The sequence below is a fragment of the Cibotium barometz genome, chromosome 10 (assembly GCF_041138505.1).
Source record: "Cibotium barometz isolate CiBa-2024 chromosome 10, ASM4113850v1, whole genome shotgun sequence".
Lineage (NCBI taxonomy): Eukaryota > Viridiplantae > Streptophyta > Polypodiopsida > Cyatheales > Cibotiaceae > Cibotium > Cibotium barometz.
The window spans coordinates 42,876,309-42,898,557 of NC_141055.1; the positions used below are offsets into that span (position 1 = coordinate 42,876,309).

At 39.7% G+C, this 22,249-nt stretch overlaps 1 pseudogene; it reads left to right on the forward strand.

Annotated features, from left to right (window-relative positions):
* The first annotated feature begins 5,919 nt into the window (after window positions 1-5,919).
* On the forward strand, window positions 5,920-6,561 carry LOC147634933 (uncharacterized; annotated as a pseudogene).
* Window positions 6,562-22,249: the final 15,688 nt, after the last annotated feature.

A 22,249-nucleotide genomic window follows, 5' to 3' on the forward strand; every position in this document is an offset into this window, starting at 1 on the left:
TAAGCCAAGAACTGTGAATTCATTTAATAATTCACTAGTTTTTGGAGCTTCCCTCTTTCTTCAATCCCCATTAGTGGCTCCATCAACATACTTAACCAATTGATTGGTTGGGGGCCTCTACCGTGAACAAAGAATCAAGCAATTTGTAAGGTAATTAGTGAATATTGCTCTTTTCTATAATTTCTCAATGTTTCTCCCTTCTCAACCCCTCTCAAGCTTGAGAAGCTTAATTGGTATGTTTTTTTAAATGCTATTGAAGTTAATTGGTGAATAGTAGTGAAGAGTTATATAATTTAATAAATGCTATTGAAGTTAATTTCCATTTATGTTTAAATTCTAATGGTTTTTATGTAATTTCTCTCTCTCACTCAAGAAATGGTCATACTCATGATCCATTCTCAACCCAAAAGAAGCTTTTCATAAAGCTTTTCCTTAATCCAAGATTAAGCTATGCTTGAGGCCAAATTAATGGTTTTTTTTCTATGCTTTTAGTTTATGCATATTGATGATTCAATCCATTATGGATTAATGATCCAATTAGAGATCATTTTAATTATTTCCTTAATGATAAGCTTTATCCCTTAGAAAAATTGAGATTTATCAGTCATAGCAGCGGAGCTATGGCAATATTTTTAAAAAAATTATGCATAAAATAATTTCATTCAAAGCATAAAAAGAGGACTTCTTACCATATTCTAGGAATTATCATACTAGACTAATTGAAAGAATTTCATTATAATCATGGAGAAATTGAATTTTTATATTATGCCTAAAGAATAAGTTTTTATATCAAAAGTGTTACTTTTATCATTTTTATTTACTTGCATAGAAGTATGCATAATGGATAAATTTTTATATCAAAAGTGTTACTTTTATCATTTTTATTTACATGCATAGAAGTATGCATAATGGATAATTTTTTTAATATCAAAAGTGTTATTTTTATCATATTGGATTTCATGCATAGAGGTATGCATAAAAGTTAATTATTTTATTATAAAAGTGTTACTTTTATTATATTTGAATTTCATGCATAAAGGTATGCATAAAAGTTGATTATTTTATTTTAAAAGTGTGACTTTTATTATATTTGGATTTCATGCATAGAGGTATGCATAAAAGATATTCTTTTATACTAAAAGTGTGATTTTCATCATAAATGGATTTTATGCATAACTTAGATGCATAAGAGAAATTCTTTTATTCTAAAAGTGTAATTCCTACCAAATTGAATTTATGCATAAGAAGATGCATAAAAGATTGATTTTTACTTCGAAAGTATTAATCTCCTTAAATAGAATTTATGCATAAATAAATGTGTAAAGAAATCTTATATCAAATATAAGAATGCTCTTGTATTCTATAAATAGATATGAGATGTGATAGGATGTGATAAGAGGTGTATAAGATGTGACAAGAGGTGATAAGATGTGTATGGGATGAGGTAAGAAGTGTATGTGATAGGATAAGATGTATATGGGTTGTGATAGGGCGAGAATGGATGTGATGTAAAAGATTAGATGTGAAGGCATATGGGGTTATATGAATGGGAATGTGGAAATGGATGTATGTATGTGGTTGTGTGGATGTGGAGATGGGAGTGTGGATGTGTGGATGTGGAGATGGGAGTGTGGATGTATGAATGTGGAAAGGGATGTATGCATGAAGATGTTTATGCATAGATGTGAATGTGGATGTAGATGTGGCTGTATAGATGTGAATGTGGAATGTGGATGTGGATGTATGTATGTATGTGGATGTAGATGTGGATGTATAGATGTGAATGGGAAGGTGGATGTGGATGTATGTATGTATGTGGATGTAGATGTGGATGTATAGATGTGAATGGGAAGGTGGATGTGGATGTATGTGAATGTGGATGTAGATGTGGATGTATAGATGTGAATGTGGATGTAGATGTGGCTGTATAGATGTGAATGTGGAATGTGGATGTGGATGTATGTATGTATGTGGATATAGATGTGGATGTATAGATGTGAATGGGAATGTGGATGTGGATGTATGTATGTATGTGGATGTGGATGTATGAATGAGGACGTGATAGTAGATGTATGCATGTGGATGTGGATATGGATGTGTATGTATGAATGTGGATGTATAAATGAGGATGTGAAAATGGAGGTAAGCATGTAGATGTGGATGTATGGATGTGAATGTGGATGTGGATGTGTATGTATGAATGTGGATATGGGATGTGGATGTATAAATGAGGATGTGAAAATGGAGGTAAGCATGTAGATGTGGATATATGGATGTGAATGTGGATGTGGATGTGAATGTGGATGTGGATGTATGGATGTGGATATGGATGTATGGATGTGAATGTGGATGTAGATGTGGATGTGGATGTATGGATGTGAATGTGGATGTGGATGTGGATGTATGGATGTGGATATGGATGTGAATATATGATATGTGATGTGAAGGAATCTGAAGTGAAGAGATGGAAAATGATGTGATTGGATGAGTACACATATAAATGGAATGTGGAATAAGTAATGTGGATTAATGAGGGATAATGTGGAAAAATGAGAGTTAATATAGAAATTGTATTTGTAAACTGTTTGTAAATGCTGTTTGTAAATGGCTGTTTTATGTCAAGAATGCTGGGGAAGCATTTTGACCGTCTTGTGATTAAGGTCGTGGAGACTTAACTGATAAAGTTGCAACTGCTGACGGGGAGTCAATGAAGGACGTCTCGCGTAGCAAGGTCGGCCGAGGTCTTGACCAGCCTCGGTGCGATTAAAATGGTGAGCTTCCGGTACGGTGGATGAGGGGCCAAGGAAGCGGCCTATGAGTGAAGCGCTAGGTCACCTGCGAAGGATCCTAGAGGGTGCTGACCATACGGTGCTCGGGCTCTGGGTCGCCTAGGATACCCACGCGTGCGTCGAGGAAGATATTGGAACAAGGAGTAAGAGTTGTTTTGTGAAAACGGGCATGGATCTGGTTGATTGACCTTGCTGGTCTTCAATGGATGAGTCCATGACTCTTTATATGGATCTGTTGGTTGATCTTGCTGATCTTCAACGAGAGTCCATCTTTATTTTTATAAGTGATTATATTGCCGAGTATTATGGGCTAGGAACTATTGAAAAGGCCCCTGTGTGGACAGGTGGTGAGCGTTCTAGTTGCCAATGATGCCATAGATACTCTGATGAAGGAATGATGGGAAATTATGAATCAACTGGATAAATTGGAATATTGTGATCAGTGGTATTATGGTTTCATTAAAGGATTGTTTTACAGTTAGCTGATGCTAAGAAAAAGGCAATTTCATATTGTTTTCTTAGCTGATGCTAAGAAAAAGGCAATTTCATATTGGGTGTGTAAGTGGTGTGGCTAGTTTTATGTTTGCATGAACTTCCGGCTAGGGGGCCTTGGAACTCTTTTCCTTGGTACCCGGGATAAAACCTAACCAAATTCCAAATTGGATCCCATCACTACAGTGGTTGGGCGGTTGGCTAACCCATGGGATCGGATGGGGTTAGGCTGGACTGATGGATCCGTAAATCGAGATTTAAATTCTATTATTACGATAGATGAAGTAAATCCCGGATAGTAAATTGTTCTATGGATAGGAATCAACGGCTGTGCCTCTTGATGGGGAAAAAAGCGTTGATCCCAATGATCCAAGTGCAAGTTTCTTCCTTGATCTGACCAAGTACCGTTAGAGGTGCAGTCGGATCGGTTTGATCAGTTATGATCTTGACTACGTTAGAGTAAAGAGTTATCCTGGTGGAATCGCCCATGCTTTCCGGGTAAGGGAAGTTTTTTCGGGTTCGGTTTTTGAAAAACCAACGGATTAGTCTCTTGTCCGGATATCTGTGGACGAGGCCCCGAGTGTGGGTTCCTGCCCGCGCATGAAGTGCTACTTCCGCTGCTAGTACCCCGAATCGTTGCGCGGTGGGAACAGGGATCTCACAATAAGCCTATTGCATAAGGCTATGCATAAGGATTATGCATAGCCTATTGACCTAACCCTAATCCCCAGCACCCAAGGGTGAAAAACACAAAAAGAAGAACTATAACAAAAAATGAAAAAATAGGGCTTACCTCTTTAATGAGAAGTCGTATGAGAGGATTGGCCTAAACCCTTGTTCACTTGAATAAACCGACACAAAAAAAATATAATAAATAAAAAAGTTAGTTCTCATTAACACATTAGCAAGCAAGGAGGATAAGAGGAAAAAGAGGTAAGTACCCTAAACCCTACTCTTAATGCATAAGTGATTGAAATAAATTAGTTTATGTTAAGCCTAAATCCTAGCTCTTTGCTTAGAGTTCTTAATAGATAGCTTTGATAGAGAGCTCTCCATCAAAGCTCACTATTAGAGCTCTATGCATAGGGCTAGGGTTAGGGCAAGGGAGAGGAAAGAGAGGGAAAGGGAGAAAGGGGAAGAAAAGAGAGGGAAAGGGGGAAGAAAAGCTCACATAGAGCTATGTAGAAGCTTTCCATGAAAGCTTAGAATAAGGAAAAGTTTTGAAGCTTTCCATGAAAGCTTGGGAGAAAGCAAGAAGGAGGCACTTACCTTAGAGAAGAAGAGTTGATTGATGGAATATCCTTGAAAGAAGAGGTGTGATGGGATGAATAGATGGGCTGCAGGTATAGCTTTTGTATGTGCAGGTATAGCTTTTGTATGTGCAGGCTATTAGAAGCAGGTAGATAACTTGACTCCCGTCGACGGCATTTTAGGCGGGAGTCTCACTTTCCAGGTCGCTGCTCACTGCAACAAAATTTTGCTACTTTTGCTGATGGGGAGCGGATTTTTGCTGCTGAGCAACGAAATAATGCTACTGTCTCATCGCTGTGTAGTAGCGAAATCCTGGACAATTTTCTGTCAAGATTTTTGGATGGTGTTGTGTGTTTTATATAAGCCCTAAATCAGTTTTGGCCAAGTTGAAGATGTCTGACAGTGATTATCAAGGACTAAAAGTTAGTTCCGACGCATGGTTGAGAGAAAAAATTCGTTGTGTGTGTGATCAATGCCAGGGCCAATATACACGACAATGTATGGTCTTCATGAGGCATTGGTATAACCAAGTGCGGATGATGACATGGAGGAGATTCATAGGTAACATGCCATACCATTTGGTGACATCGGATAGAGTGCGGAAGGTGACAAGGCTTCATATGAAAAGAATGGGTGAGACTTAACTTCTCCAACCAATGAATGAGGTGCCTCCACCATTGCCACATGAGGAGGAAGAGAATCTCATCATGGATGATATGGTGAATGAATTCTTTGGATGGGAGGTCATAGATGATAGTGAGCAAGCTCCAATGTCATGAGGAGGAAACCTTGTATAGAGAGGCAGGCACCCCTTTGTATGAGGGATGTTTGTACTCCACACTGCAAGTAAACATGGAGCTATTAAACTTACAAACAACTTACGAATGGAGTGATGCAAGTGTCACCAACCTTCTTCAGTAAGACCAACTTGTTCCATTCTCACAAATAGAAAATGTTTTATGTTCTATATACTCTCTTGGTAACATTTTGACATGATTTCTTATGTTATGTTGTAGGCTTCTTAATAAATTTAAAAGGAAATTAGCACAAAAACGCTTTTGTCAAGTATGGTGAGAGCAGAGCTTAACCGAGCAAGAGAGGTCATTTTGACACACCATGCGAGAAAATTTTGAGGTGGGTAAAGCGAAGAGGTGTCACCAATCAAACTCGATGGACTTGGCCACTCCTGTTTCAAGGCAATCGTGGGAAACCTCTAAAAAGCAAGCGGGGTGAAAAGCGCCGACGAAACGCAAGAAAACCCTTTATATACCCGCAAGCAATGAAGATCACTTGTATCATCTACTACACGCTTCTCGATCCAGCATAAGAACTTGCTCTTGTCGCAAAGTAAAAGGCTTGAACAGCCATCCGCTACACACCTGTAGTCATGAAGCTCCCCAAGTTTCTGAAGCGTTGCACCACAGCCGCCAGTACTATCATCAACAGAGCCGGATCACTGCCAGGGCACGGCGCACCAGTTACTACGCCCACCACGCTGTCACCAGCCGGGGGGAGGCGGTTGGCGCTGAGGCAGGAGCTGGAAGAAGTGTTCAAGGCTTTCGACACAGACGGAGACGGGCGAATCTCGGCGGAGGAGCTGCAGGGAGTGCTGGCCTCGCTGAAGGACGACACGCTTACACACGAAGAAGCCAAGGCCATCCTGCAGCAGCAGGCGGACGGCCAGGTGGACCTGTTGGAGTTCGTGGCCCTCATGACGACGGGTGCGCCTGACTCGGCGGAAGAGGAGGAGGAGGATGCTGGCATTACTCAAGAGCTGGCAGACGCCTTCAGCATGTTCGACCTGGACAGCGATGGCTACATCGAGGCCGATGAGCTCCGCCACGTGCTGGCGAGGCTGGCGGCCGCTAAGGTTCCCGGCATTAAGACTTCCACCTTGGAAGAGTGCCGCCGGATGATTGCAGCCTACGACCTGAATGGCGACGGCAAGGTAGACTTCCAAGAGTTCAAGCGCCTCATGGGCGCTGCACCACCCATCACTAACACACGGCTGCCGTTATCTTCTTCTTGATGGGTTACAATGCCACATTAATTTTTTCCTGATTGGTAAGATACTCGATCACGAGATTTGGTAATGAGCTAATGCTTCTCCTCTTTGGGCACGTCTCTCTCTCTCTAAAGAGGCTTTCGGTTTGTAGTCTTTCAAGGCTTTTCTATGGTTGTGCTCTCTATCTATAGTGCCAAAGAACATTTTTTTTATTAGATTACGTGGAGTCTCTATTAATGAAGGTCTTCACGACTTTTCCATTGCCATTACTATTTTGGTGATTACTCTGACTATGGCAATTCATCGTAGTGTAACTCTTAGGATATACGTTGAGATGTTTCGTCTTATTTTCTTGTTTATGTCTTGTATTTTGTGCCTTTCAATATATTATGCGTTTTTTTGAGAGTTTTTATGCATAGAAATACAATCTTGAATCCAAAACCAGCTTAATTAATTATGATCTTTGAGCATGTAATGTTTACCAAGAATACTTACGTGGGCTTACGTGGGCGAGAGGGTTAGTGATTTCACATATATGTATGTGGGTTAGTGATTTCACATATATAGCATGAACCATGGAGAAGAAACATGGGCATTGGCACAAACACACCAATAGAAAAAATGTGCATGGGCATAATATTAGAAGCATGTCATAGAGGAAGATCGTTATGTATGCTAGATGGAGAAAAAGACTAAAGAAGAAGCAAAAAAACACTTTGTAATCAATGGGAGTCAAAGTAAATTAGATGATGATTTAAGATCAATGTTCACTACAAAGAAATTGAGCTATTCTCAAAGAGTTACTCTACAAAAAGAGTACTTGTTATGAGAAAATCAAACCCAAAGGCCTAACGAAGGCATATTGGCTAATGATTTGAGTCTCTATGGCATGTATAAATGGGTGTGATATGGGTGCATAAGGAGAGGGTAATGAAGTTCTCCCTATACATAACCTTGTCAGAGGATGTAGGAACCTTCCAAAAAGAGATGTGGAGGCTTGAAAAGAATATAAAATAATAGCATGTTTTCTGAAGACACTCCTCTTATAGAAACCCAATTTATTTTCTTCTCCTTAGCAAGTAAGGTTTTTTAAATAATGCCTTATCTCATGCATGTAGACATAAATATGGGAAAAAGTAGTAGGTTTGCATTTAATGTAGCCTGTATGCATAGCTTTTGCATAAAGCCATATGCATAGGCTATCTATAAAGCCTTATGCATAGAGACCATGCATAAAGTCTTATGAGAATGCATTCTCATAAAGGCCCCTTATGCATAAAGAATGCATAAGGGACCTTTATGCATCTATGAATATGGGACCACTACGCCTCTATGCATATATGTATAAAGCCTTTTGAGAATGTATAGAGAATGCATAAGAGACCTCTATGCCATGACCTGAAAGTCAAGCGGAGCCTCATAGTCCTGCATAGATAATGGGACCCCCAATACTACGGTATTCCATACCGTTTTGTCATACCTGTTGGCTAGGCCAACAGTATACTCATGATCGCTCTGGGTCTCAGTCAACCCCAACTTCTTGACTAACGAGTAGTTCAAGAAGTTGTGGCTAGCTCCATCATCGATAAAAACTGTGACTCTACGGCCACCTATGGTGCCATACATGTGCACCATGTCATGCGGACCTACAGTAGGCTGCCACATCGCTGGTGTCACCGAACAAGCGTGATGCTCATCTCACAATGACACACTGTCACCTCTTTGAACTCTGCGGAACTGAGAGGGAGTCTCTGCACTGTCACCTCTCTGAACTCTGTGGAACTGAGAGGGAGTCTCTGCACTGTATGCAACTGCCTAGAGGATTTACTATCTCTTTTGGGCTCGTTGCCGCTGGTGCTGGCTTTAAGCTTTGACACTCAGCCTTTGTGTGCCCTACATCGTTGCAATTAAAGCAACGATTTTCCTTTCGTGCTTTTATATACTGCTCTTTCTTTTGGACTTCGCTGTCTCTTTTCTTCCTAGATGGTGGCGGTTTTTTAGACCAATGACCACCTTGTCCTCCTTGGTCCATCCTATCCTGAGGCCTCTTTTAAAGCCTCGCAATGTCTGGAATACATCGATAATATAAATGCATTGCCTCTATGTATCTATGCATAAGAGAATGCATAAGAGGCCTTTATGCTCATGCAGTGCCAAGCCTTAAGGCCGGGGTGCACTAGCATGGAGAGCAAAGGCTCAAACTCAAGTTCGAGCCTTAAGGCCGGGGTGCACTAGCATGGAGAACGAAGGCTCAATCTGAAGTTCGAGCGTTAAGGCTGGGGTGCACTAGCATGGAGAGCAAAGGAGCAAAGGCTAGCAACCCCTAGAATTGGTCGAGTGCTCCACAACCACATAAATCAAGGGAAAGTATAAAAAATATCAAATACATGGTACAACCTGAAAACACTAAGATGCATAAATTCTAACACCCCCTATGCAGCTCATAGTGTGCAAGAGTCAGAAGAAGATAAGCCGATGCAGATGCAACCATGGACCCTCGAGCACCGTGAATACTGGAATCACCTCAGAGAGAGCACCCGCCAACCTATTTCCTCGAAAAACACACAAATAGCAATGAACTTTACTTGGCCATGAATTCCCACACAAGTGTGCAAAGAACTCCAAGAATAGAGGATGAGCTGCTAGACACACTGCACCCATAATCCCAACAGTGGACGGTGAACACATCACATCCCAACAGGCTCGAACAATGAACTCGGAATAGATCTTATTCATAATCTCTGTTATACAAAAGATAACCATGTTCTGCCAGATGTATAATGCTTGGAACTCCAAATCAGTGTTCCCATGCACTAGTCAGTGGAGCTATAATCAACACCCTCTCCCACCCACAAGTCTCCTTTAGCTGGAAGCACATGGGGGGGAACTGCATGTATACTAGAAAAGTACACCATCTGGGTTCTTCTGAGCCGAAAGCGCCTTGAGAGTCCTAAAAGTGTGTGTCTTTGCCTTTTCTCTGATATGAAACCTTGCCCTTGGTCTTGTCCTTCTTCTTGGACAAACAATCCTTGGATAGACGTCCTCTTTTCCTGCAAAAGAAGCAGCGACTCAGACCTTTCTTCTGAACTGAGGAAAGTGCTTGGTCAGAACTGCTGACTGACACATTCAACTTACCGTGTGAAACGCGAAAAGACTCCTCCTCCAAAAGTAGGGAGCTAAGATCATCAAAATCCAACTGAGTGGATGTGACCTGGCACCACAAAGATCAAGAAAACACATCATAGTCTAGAGGAAGCTTGGTGAGGATAAGCAGCCAGCTGAGCACAGGATAAAGAAGTCCCCATAGCCAGTAAAACTGGTTCTCAAGGGGTGCACTACTTAGAATTCTTACATATCATGTGTGTTTAAGGGGTATTTAAAAAAACCCTTACTTGTAAATTTTTCATAAATAAAATGACCCCTTTTTTTATAGACTTACGAGTTTTTTTTTTCAAAATTGATTTAAAAAATCCCTTATGTAAATGTATTTTTGTAAATTTATCTTAAAATTTTGAATTAAAGAACCCCTTCATTTGAAATCACGTGGTATTCTTACATATTTTTAGGTGAACCCCTCGAGAACTTGCCTTGGCCTTCATGAGACGAGTTTTTTTTCAAAATTGATTTAAAAAATCCCTTATGTAAATGTATTTTTGTAAATTTATCTTAAAATCTTGAATTAAAGAACCCCTTCATTTGAAATCACGTGGTATTCTTACATATTTTTAGGTGAACCCCTCGAGAATTGGCCTTGGCCTTCATGAGAAACAATTGCATGGAACTGCCTTCAGGGAATAACAAACTGTAGAGCTTCCCTTGCAAGGTAATTGTCCTCATTGTTTGCGACGAATCTTGGATAAAGAGAGCCTCCAATTTAGACCATAGCTGATGAGCACTGGTGAGAGTTTGCACGGTCGGTGAGACCTCCTCTGTGATGGTCCGCACAAGAATAGAATGTGCCCTCGAGTCCCGATTCTCCTAGTCTTATAATTTTGCAACAAATTCATCCTCCTAATCATGAGTCCACCTCCTAGAGTTTTGAGTCCGCTTGTGCTTCCTTTAAGTGCCCTGAACAATATCCCACAAACCCTTGTGGATGAACCAGATCCGCATTTGAAGCTTCCAATGGGCATAGTTGGGTCCTTTCAACTTGTCATCCTTGTTCATACAGGGGGAAACCATATCCATAGCAAACAAGAAACACGGATGTCAGCTCTCAAACACTTCTCTCAAGTGCTTTCCAAAGAAGCAAGGCTCCAGAACCAATCAGTCCCCTCTCAATTTTGAGGGGCAAGGAGGCTGGACAACAACAAAATAGTCCAAGAAACCACTGGGAACCTCCTACCAAAAGGGTAGGGACTCATGAAGGAAGAAGAAAATGTACAACCACTTGTCTAGCAACAAGAGAACTCACGAATAAGTGACGCCAAAGCAGAATTTGTAGCCAAAAATCCAATGCTTGCCTCCGTAGAAGAAAACACAACTCGTCGGTTTCCCTCTGTAGGAGAAAACACAACCAACAAAATGGTCGGCAGCAGCAAGGGAAGACTTGGCTGGACCAGAAAACGTAGCAAGGCTAGAAAACGTAGCCACCACTGTTTAGGATTGATCTTCAGTCCCACAAGAGGAACTAACGGGCAGATTTGCAGAAGATGGAGAAGCCTGAACCTAAGAGAATGATACCATGTTGGAGAATGCACATGCCAAAGCATAAACAAGACAAGAGATAGAGTAGAGAGAGCTTGTGGACAAGATCACCTTTTATATTAGCTTGAAGCTTTACAATGGCAATTGGCCCAGCAAGAGAATGTTGAACTTGTGCAAGTTCAACATTCTCTTGCTGGGCCAATTGCCATTGTAAAGCTTCAAGCTAATATAAAAGGTAATCTTGTCCACAAGCTCTCTCTACTCTCTCTCTCTCTTGTCCTACCCATGCTTCAATAAGGTGTGGATCCTTTGATAATTATGCACACGATCCCAATAGTGGCAAAATCACGACCTATCAAAAAAAGGCCATGTGAAATGAACCCAAAATACGCTCAGCTTATCAAAGAGAAAATTCGATAACTCTTGGATGTAGGGTTTATATATGAGTTTGAACACAGAGAAGGTGCCCCCAAGTGCGGTGGTTGATAAAGAAAAACGACAACCTCTAGGTTTGCATTGATCTTAAGAGAAGGATAGCTTCCCACTTCCTTTCACAGAGCAAGTCCTTCAGAGAGTAGCTGAGGGCAAAGAACTTGCTTGTAGTTTTTTTGACGGATTTTTAGAACAAACATGGATATAATTAGGTCAGGATTGATCCTAAAGAACCAACATAAGATAGCCTCCTTTGCTACTTGGTGGGACATTTTGCCTTATAGCATTAAGCCCTTTGGCCTTACCAATGCTCCAGCAACATTTCAAAGACTGATGAACAACCTTCAAAGAACTTCTTAAGAAATGTTTAGAAGTGTTCATGGATGATTTGTGTGTCAATTCCTCTCAGAAAGAACACCTAGACTATCTACGAAAAGTATTTGAGCTAGTAGGTTGTTGTATCTTATCTCTCTCAACCCAAAGAAGTGTGGGTTCATGGTACGCCATGAAGTAATTCTTGGACACATTATTTCCAAGAATGGTATATCCATTGATGAGAGTAAAATAAAAGTTATCATAGAACTTTCCTAACTTCAAGGGTGTCCAAAGATTCATAGGACATTGTGGATATTACCAAAGATTTATCTTTTATATGCATACCTCACACTACAATAGAATGAGGGTTTAACTGCAAAAATAGCAGCGCTTTTATAACTAGAAGGGTGCAGAGATGTCGGGCCTATATCGCTCCTAAACACGCTGCTATTTTTGTAAAAATGGGTTCTCTGCTGAGCAGCGAACGTACTGCATAACAATAAAAAGCTAGGGTAGACTAGGGAGTCTGCACATGACTCCCAGTCAGCCTGAGCTCTTTTTTTTTTAATGTAGACACAGTAAAACTAACATAACTTCAAATCATCATGGATAAGTGTAAAACTTATAAATACCAAAAAGAAAAAACATTTTCAAACCATGGTTTTAGGAATGTCAAAATTCAATTACAATACTTAGCGGATTACATAAGTGTATGTTTCCAAAAAACTCATATACAAGATAAAGCCTAATAAAAACCTATGGAGCTAGGAGCTACCTAGATCTCATGCTGTGCAATTGGTATTGTTCCTTGTGGCTCTAGCCCCTTCGCTTCTCATATTTCCATTGCTGTCATCATGGACATTTGCACCACCATTTTGAGTTCTATGATCCTAAAACACAATAAAACTAACAGAAGTGAGAATCAATTTTTGAAAAAACAGAGAGGTTCAGGGTTTAGGAATGTACTTACTTTCCATGCTTGCCAAGCCTCTCCTCTAGTAATAACAATCCATCCTTCATCTTTCCCCTTTCAAATAGAGCTTGAATGCAAAATCATATTTCTCTTGCATAGGGGGGCAGTCCACTGCTTCAAGCTGTAATTGTACAAACAAGTGAACAATTTAGAAAGTTTTTATTTAAGATAACCTTATTTAATTAAAAGATAAGATACAATTTGAGGCTAATATATACTTACAAATATTGTTGGGATATCGACTCCTCTTTCACGTGTAATATCACGCCTTAAGTTATTTGCCATCTATCCAAGAAAAAACATAAATACTTAAAACTCTTATGCATAGGAAGCTACCGGCATGCATAGGTTGCTACCGGCATGCATAGGAAGCTCCCGGCATCATGTATTGGTCGCGCTACTGGCATGCGTTGGAAGCTATCAGCATGCGTAGGAAGCTATCGGCATGCGTTGGAAGCTACCGGCATGCATAGGAAGCTGTCGACATATGCGTTGGAAGCTACCAGCATGCGTTGGATGCTACCGGCATGCATTGGATGCTACGAGCATGCATCGGTAGCACCCGACATGCATCGGTAGCACCTGGCATGCATAGGAAGCTATCGGCATGCATAGAACGCTACCGGAATGCATCGGTAGCACCCCGCATGCATCGATAGTACCCGACATACATAGGAAGCTACCCGCATGCATAGGAAGCTATCGACATGCATTGATTGCTACCGGCATGCATAGGAAGCTATCGGCATGCATTGGTTTCTACCGGCATGCGCAGGAAGCTGTCAGCATGCATAGAAAGCTACTGGCATGTGTTGGTTGCTACCGGCATGTCAGTAAGTACCCGACATGCATCGATAGCACCCGGCATGCTTAGGAAGCTACCGGCATGCATTGGTTACCCACATGTATTGGTTGTTGCTACCGGCCCATGCATAGGAAGCTACCGGCATTTTGGTAAGTACCGGCATGCTTAGGTAGCACCCGGCATGTAATGGGAGCTTTCAGTGTGCATTCTGGTAGCTACGTGCATGCCTAGGTAGCACTCGCCTAATGCATAAGCCTTATGCATAAGGCTCATGCATATGCTTAAGGTTTATACATAGCATTTATAGCTTGCACGAGGCTACGCATTCGTAGCCTACATAAAGCTATGCATAAGCCTCATGCATAAACCTTATGCACAAGCCTCCGCATACATGAGGCTTATGTATTAGCCATATGGATAAGCTTAATACATAAGCCTCATGTATGCAGTTTATGCATGAGCTTATACATAAGCCTCATGTATGTATCTTATGCATGAGGCTTATGCATAAAACCTCATGCATAAAGCTTATGTACCCGGCTTATGCATTAGCCATATGCATAAGCTTTATACATAAGACTTGTGTATATGGCTTATGCATATGGCTTTATACATGATGCTTATGCATATACGGCTAATACATAAGCCTCATGCATAAGCTTATGTATAAGGCTATGCATAGAGGCTTATGCATGAGGCTTTATGCAAAATTCTCATGCATAAACCTTATGTATAAGCCTCATGCATGAGGCTTATACATTTGGTAATGCGTCTTATGCATGAGGTTTATGCACTACCCTTATGTATGAGGCTTATGCATAAGGCTAATGCATAAGCTTTATGCACTAGCCTCATACATGAGGCTAAGGCATATGGCCACCTCTAGAGAGGAGCTATGCTATCCATGTAGGATAGAAAACATAACAAATCCTAAAACTTACAAACCCTATAACATGTAAAAACATAAGAGAGGAAACATAAAAGGGAGAGATCTCTGACCTTATGAGGCTTGTATGTGTGGATAACTTACAAAATCAAACTAAATAAATAAAAAAAGTATTAGTAACCCTAATAGAAAGCATTTACAAAACCCTAATCTTAATGAAAGATTTTTCATAATATAGAAAACTTATCGAATCTTTATTTTTCCCTTCTCATTATAGCTTAACCCTAACCCTAGCTTCTAAATAGAAAACATAATAGACAGCTTTGATGGGAAAGCTCTCCATCAAATCTCTTTATTAGGGTTTCTACGTAGAAGCTAGGGTTAGGGTCAAGCTTCAATGAGAAGGAAAAAACAAGAAAAGAAAAACTTAAAAGAGATGAAAGAGAAGGGAAATAGTCACAAGAAAGCTTTAATGGAAAGCTTGTTTGCATAGGAAATGAAGGAAAACAGTAGACGTACATTGCTTGAGCTTGAGGAGGATAGGCTAAGAGAGGTAGAAGTAATAGACAAGGAAAAAATCTACAAAAAAAAAACTCAGAGTACAAGTTTATTGTATTCAAAAGATCAAACCACGTGGCGGAAAAATAAGCAGCAAAAAAGCGGGATATATTTACAGTATAGCAGTGTTTCTTCACTATAAACACTGCTGAGCAGCATTTTTTCTGCTAAACGCGTTGCTTAGCAGCGAAAAAGTGTTGTGGAGCAACGAAGATCGATGCTGAGCATCTTGAAAACCCCCGATATTTTCCTTCCAAAAACGCTGCAAAAACACTACTACGCTCCCGATGTGTTGTAGTGTCACCGAACTACTATATAGATTTATCATTATCTTTATATATGTACTATATATATTTATCATTATCTTTGAATGGACTAAATAATGTGAGGATGCATTCCAAAATTTGAAGATGGCATTGTCTTCAGCTCCAATACTTAGACCACGAAGATGGGAAGTGGCTTCTCATGTGCACATTGACGTGACTACTTTTGCCATTGGATGTATCTTAGCACAACCAAGGAAAAACCACATGGATTTTCCTATGTGCTATGTAAGTAGGTAACTCAATGATGCAAAGAAAAACTAAACAACCATTAGACGAGAAGGATTGGCCGTGGTATATGTAGTGAAGAAGTTTAGACATTACCTTTGGCCGATAAGTGCATGTATTTTGTTAAGCATTAAGCAGTTCTATATTTGGACATAAGCCTTGTACTACTAGTGGGCAAATCACTCAATGGTTGTGCTAATTCTTATGGAAGTTGACTATACAATGATAGTTAGAAAAGGATCTCCCATCATGTTCTAACTAGTGTTGTTTGATTGGAAACATTAGATGGAATTCCTATGGAGACCTTCGTCAATGGCTGCAAAACTCTGTCAATATTTTGGGCCATTAACAGAGAAACAATTGAAAAACATACATGCCACCTGAGAATGGCTTGGATAAGGAAGCGGATGATCTACAACACAAGCTACAAGATGATGAAGCATACCCAAAGGAAGATGATGTAATCGATGATGATACTTGGAAGGACACTAATGACATTATACCACCCTTGCCTATGCTACTGGATGAACCGTTTGCCAAAATTGAGTCCAATTTCGCATGCCACAAATCCATATGTCGTAGATGTAAAGGTGCCACCTTATTTTTCACTTGAATGAAGGCCCAGACATGGATCACATCACCTTTTTCCATTATCATTTGTAGTACCTCCACGGGCATTATCATGCCACTTTTGAAGATATGATCTAGACACATTTTTGATGAAAAACCCTAGCACACACATAAGAGTCTAAGTCAAAGTCACTTATATCACATATGGACAAGCATAAAGGCCACCTCATTGTTTTTGGGGAGAAGGGTGAATTCTTTTATATCATTTTCTCACAATTGCCATGCACTCTGCACCTCGACCAATTCCTTAATCCTCAACATCGGCGGTAGCTCTTCCCATCAACTCTTTCTTTCACAACATACTATTCAATTTTGTAAAGCATGTAAACATGTAGGTGCTTGTAACATTCAAGCACATGCTTTAAGCACTTGTATTTTCCAATGCACATGGATTAACATCTTTACCCTCAGCATCGACTCTCCAACGAAACACCACCAACTAGCCTCACCATGCGACATGTCTTGTAACTTCAAAACCAAAAAAACTCTCAAATTACTTTCCTCTTATTAAGCCTTGTGCCACCCAATCTTTCCCTATGTCTGAGAATGGACCTAGAATTGGGAGGGGGGAATGTTAACTCGAGTTAACATAGACCACCAACATGTACATCAATAATGCACATCTGCATCTATGACAAATTTAATGGAAGTGTGTCATAGATGCACATCTGCATTTATGACAAACTTAATGGAAGTGTGCATTGGTCACGTGGAGATGAGCCATCTATAACAAGCCAAGAGCATGTACAATTAGTGCGAAGTCACTAAAGGATGTACACACATAATGGGCACCGCTTAAAAGATCCTTGTCCACCCTCGCTTGTGTGTTGTCTACCTAAGCGGGAATTCTAATCATTTTATTTCCCACATAATTGCGTTTAATGATATACTCAAGGGAGGAGCCAAGTGAAAGAGTCACCATCCACTCAATGTGTTCTTAGAATAAATCTAAGAAACAATCATCTTTTGTATCCCATGCATATCATTAAAAATGTTGCATCGAATATTTTGGACCACACAATTGGCAAGAGAGATTCTTTAGCAGTTCAAGAGGCCTGGGGATTGATTGAATGCCTTCCCATGACTTGCCAATAGTTCAAGATAATGGAAAGGTAATTTAACCTAAATAACCTTGACAGAGAAGGAGGAGAAGAGGGTGAAGTCCTGATGATCAAATTACTTCCTTTCATACTCATAATGCGGTGTCATGCAGTTTTTAAAGGGGGCATTCACAAAATCAAAGAATAAAGGAGTAACTTAATTGTATGGTCTAAAAACACACGATTGACACACGATGTTACAGGTAAGTTTAATTTTCTTATATAAGCTTCATGATGGTCTTGCATTGTAATTACATAACATTTATTGTAATGTTTTGTGTGGATAGCCCAAATACACAACACTCACTAACACAAAGCTAACCAAGGGAAGAGTACTGACCTTTCGTGTGTCATGGGGAACTTAGTAGCTTACTTGCCATCTCATGGAAGAGGCAACCACACGAATGCAAGCTAGCACTTTAGAAGACTCACCTCCCACTATCACAAAAGTTGTCTATGTAGGGCTTGGCCTTGTTCATTGTTGCAATACTGTGCTCCACTGGATAGAAATACCTCACTCACTCTCTCACTAGATCAAGACATGATAAGACCAAGAGGACAAGAGGATAGGAATCTAACACACACTTGATACCCTCACATAAGCACTACCAAGAGAATAAGAGGATATGGTAGAGAGCTAGAGCACAAGGAGCAAGAGAACATTCTCAATTAACTCATGGGAATGTCCCTTTCTCATTAGAGAAATTCACTTATATACAAGGGAGCTATAATTTTGGGCATCCCTCTACTTGCAAGTTAGACTTGATTATGAATTGATACCTTTTCCCTATAAATAGGATCATTTAGGCATTCATTAGAATCATCATTCAAACTTAAATAGGATCCATTTGTTAGATCTGCAAGGCAACAAGAACACAATAGTGGATCATTAAGAGCTTCTCTTATCCGATTGCAAGTAGAGGACTGCAGGGTCAAGGCCAGCTTCTATACAAGCAAATATGGGCACAGCTCAAGGAGACATGGACATAGTTTATGGCAGCATCAACAAAGTCTAAGAAGGAATCATTTATCAGAGTCTACAAGGCATCAAGGACACCATGGTGGATTATATACTCCTTGTAGCTCCAATCTTGCTTGCCAAACCCTAGCTTTGGCATGCCTTTGTATGTTACCCTAATCTACCACTTTCCCTTACTATCAAGCTCTTCTCACAAACCTTAATATCCCTCTTTCCCTTACTATCAAGATATTCTCACAAACCCTTTTCCTCACATGCCCTCACCTCTTATCCCTCATCTTGCTTCAGAAGGCAACCCTCTCTCCCTTCACAAAAGCAAAAAATTCTCTCTCCATAAGTATGACAAGCATCAAAGTAATCTCAAGCTTTTGTCTTTTTTGTTTTCTTTAATCATTTGAATCAAAAATAAAGTAATTAATAGCATGTTTTATGTAGGGTTTACAAAGCTCTCACCTCTTCTCCTTCTTCACCCCCTCTTCTCTCTCTTATCCCTTCACAAGCAAGAAAACCCTCTCTCCATAAGCATCACAAGCAAGCTTAAGGTAATCTCAAGAAAAAAAAATGATTACATATTTTATTTAGTACATAAACCACATTTACACAGTACAAAACATATGGCTTGAAAGTGTTATCGTGCATTTGGAGTAACTCACAACCACACACACGCACACACCCTCTAACTTTCACTAACTTCATTATTTTTACTAACTTATATCAAACTAAATAACATCTTTCTAACCCTTCAATCCATTTTTTAATATAATTTAAAAAAAGCATATATCACTCCCTTGTCAACTTTATGTGTTGTGAATGTTTTACAAGGGTAAAATGATTTTGTACTCGAATTTCCACCTTTGGGGGCTAGTTGTTCTGTGCACATAGCATTCTCACATTTTTCGTGGAGATTTGATCACTCATCTTTTTATCCAGCACTCCATGGAGATATAAGTGGACCACACACTCTTACACTATGTACACCCCCTTTTGTGTGCACGTAAGTACAAAACATGTCACATGCACAATGACCACACATCTACATTTTTTGCTCCATTATTTCTTGTGATATAGGATTCATTTGTGTCACTACTTTATCAGCTACCCATCCTCCATGACCACACATGCATCACCGGCTTTACAAAAATCCTTTCATATAATGAGGATATTTGGGATTCATCAGTTCCATTCTTGAGGGCAGCATGGGAGGATCTTGCTTGTGTGATCTTTGGGGACACATGGTTTTCACAGCATGATATGGTCTTTTTTTGCTATATAGTATGAGCATGGGGGAGAGGTCATTTCTCTTTACCCTAGAGTTGGAATCCACTCTTTTTCCTTGTCCTTGAGTGAGAGAGTGAGCTTGCTCTTGTGCAAATCCTCCTCTTGTTCCCCTTGCCCTCTTGTTAGTTCTTGTGTGAGAGAGAGTGTGTGTTGCAAGGGTGGAAGATCCGTTGGCCCTTCTTGTGAGAAGGTGTGAGGATGATAGTCTTTATCTATCAAGAAAGCCTACATGTTTGTACTTGAGAGTGGACTTTTGGTACCTCTTTATTGGTGTGTGTTTTCCTCTCAAATAATACTAAGAGCTCTCTCTATTTGGTAGCATTTTTCCATACACTGATTACATGGAAGGTCTCTCATATATACTCATAAATTTCTTGCTCATCATACCAAATCTTCCTACCAATCTCTCATCATTTCTCTTTCTCTTTTTCTTAGTCTTTTGCACTAGGGGGTTATTTGGGTTTTCTCTTGCTTTGAAAGTGTTTGTGTGCCTTATGAAGGTGGTTGTCTTTCAGTGAAGGAGTACATGGTGCTATAAAGGTTCGTGTCCCTTTCTTGCCTTCAACAACAAAATAATTTGCAAGAGACCCTGTGTGCTATGGGTTCGTGTCCCTTCGGACATGAGCAGCGAAATGTTGATGCTCATCAACAAAATATTGCTGCTAAGTAGAAACATTTTGTTGCTCATCAACGAAAGTACTGCGTGTTAAAAAAAGATGGGGTAGACTAAGGACTCTGCAGGACTCCCCAGTGTGGCCTAGCTCTTTTTTCAAAATACAGACACAATAAAACTAACACAACTTCATGTCCTACTTATCGTTCATGGACACATGTAATGTAAAATTTGACAAATATAAAAAAAGGACAATTCAAATTCATGGTTTTTATTCATGTTGTAAATCTATTACAATACTTGTCAAAATTACATAAGTGTATGAGTCCAAAAAGGTCAAATACAAAATAAAGCATAATAAAAATCTATGGAGATAGGGGCTACATTAAGGCGGTCTACATCTTATGCATTCAATTATTATTGTTCCTTGTAGCTCCACCCCCTTCTATGAGCATCGGGCTTAACGCATCCTCATGACCTTCACACATATCCACAATTAAATCCATTAACACATTGATCTAGTCACAACAATCTAGACTTTAATTGATTTGAGGCCACTTAAGTTTGTGAGAACCAGCTTTTGAATTAGGCCACTCCACCCTTGTGCATACAATTTTTTTGTTCTATCTTGCATCTACACACACTCACCTTATATATAATCACACTTCCTTGGAGAAGGGCATGCTACGTTTGTTATCATTTATTCATCTTCAAAATCCATATCATTATTCTCAATTTTTCACTTTGTGAGACTTGCAAGTTTTCACTTTGTGTTGTAAGTTAATAGTGAAAACCATAATGCTCAATTTGGTAAAGTGATGATCTGATTATGTATGATGTGTTGTAATTGATACCTGTGTGGCTTAATCCCCTACCCCAAAGGAAACACACTTGCACAAGCATTTAAACTAGCTGCACTTTAAGTATTCACATAAAAAACACCAAAGAATCAAAAAACATTTTGAAAATAAAAAAATTTGAATAGCAAAAAAAAAAGTGACACACAAAGAGACATTGTGGAAGGGAACACGGGCGCGAAAAGGACCTCAACCTATAGCTCTTCATGTGACACCCATGAGACACATTGAGGCAAGACCACACATTTAGGATGTCACTGCCGTCAACACTTATATGCAAGAACCAGATCCCGTAGAAGGACCGCGCCCGGGATACAACTCCTACCGAGTATAGACTCTGATGTAGAGTTTGTAAGGATGCATGATGACAATACCTTGGCTCTCATTTATAGAATGTCAAACTTTGGCATGTATGGCCGTGGGCAACCAATGGGTTACAAGTTATGTAAATTAGTTTTGATGTTGCAATTTGATTTTGATGTTGTGTGTTATAGTCGACCAATGCAAGTAAATTGGGATGACAGACTAGATTGTTTAACGGAGGATAGGTTATATAGCTTGGCATCCAACACTCTGCCAAACGACCAAAAAACTATGATTTTAGATATCTTGATTGATGGAGATTCCCAGAGGCTTAAGGACTTGCAAATCCCAAAGAGTAAATAATAATATATACAAAGCACTGCATCTCGTATTAATAACACTTTCAATGATAACATAATAAATGCAGGTTTATTTAGAGATTTGCTAAGATGAGAAGTGATATGTCACGAGATTGGAGCACAAGGTGTGGTAGTCCTTACAAAAATTACAGATAAGTACCAAATACAATTTCCAGATACTTTTAAGGAAGACATCTTTGATCTCAAGAGATTGTATTTTGGGAAATGTTTTGTAGCTTCACACCATACTATCATCAAAGCTACTAAGCGCGCTGTATTCAGGTGCATAACAATCTAGAAAGACCACTCACTATTTTTTTATTTTGTTGTTTTCTTAACTTGAATGGAAACAATTGTATGTAGATGGATTCATAAGTGCTATGCTGAAAATTATATTGCAGCTATGCCAGCCATCGTAAATGAGTG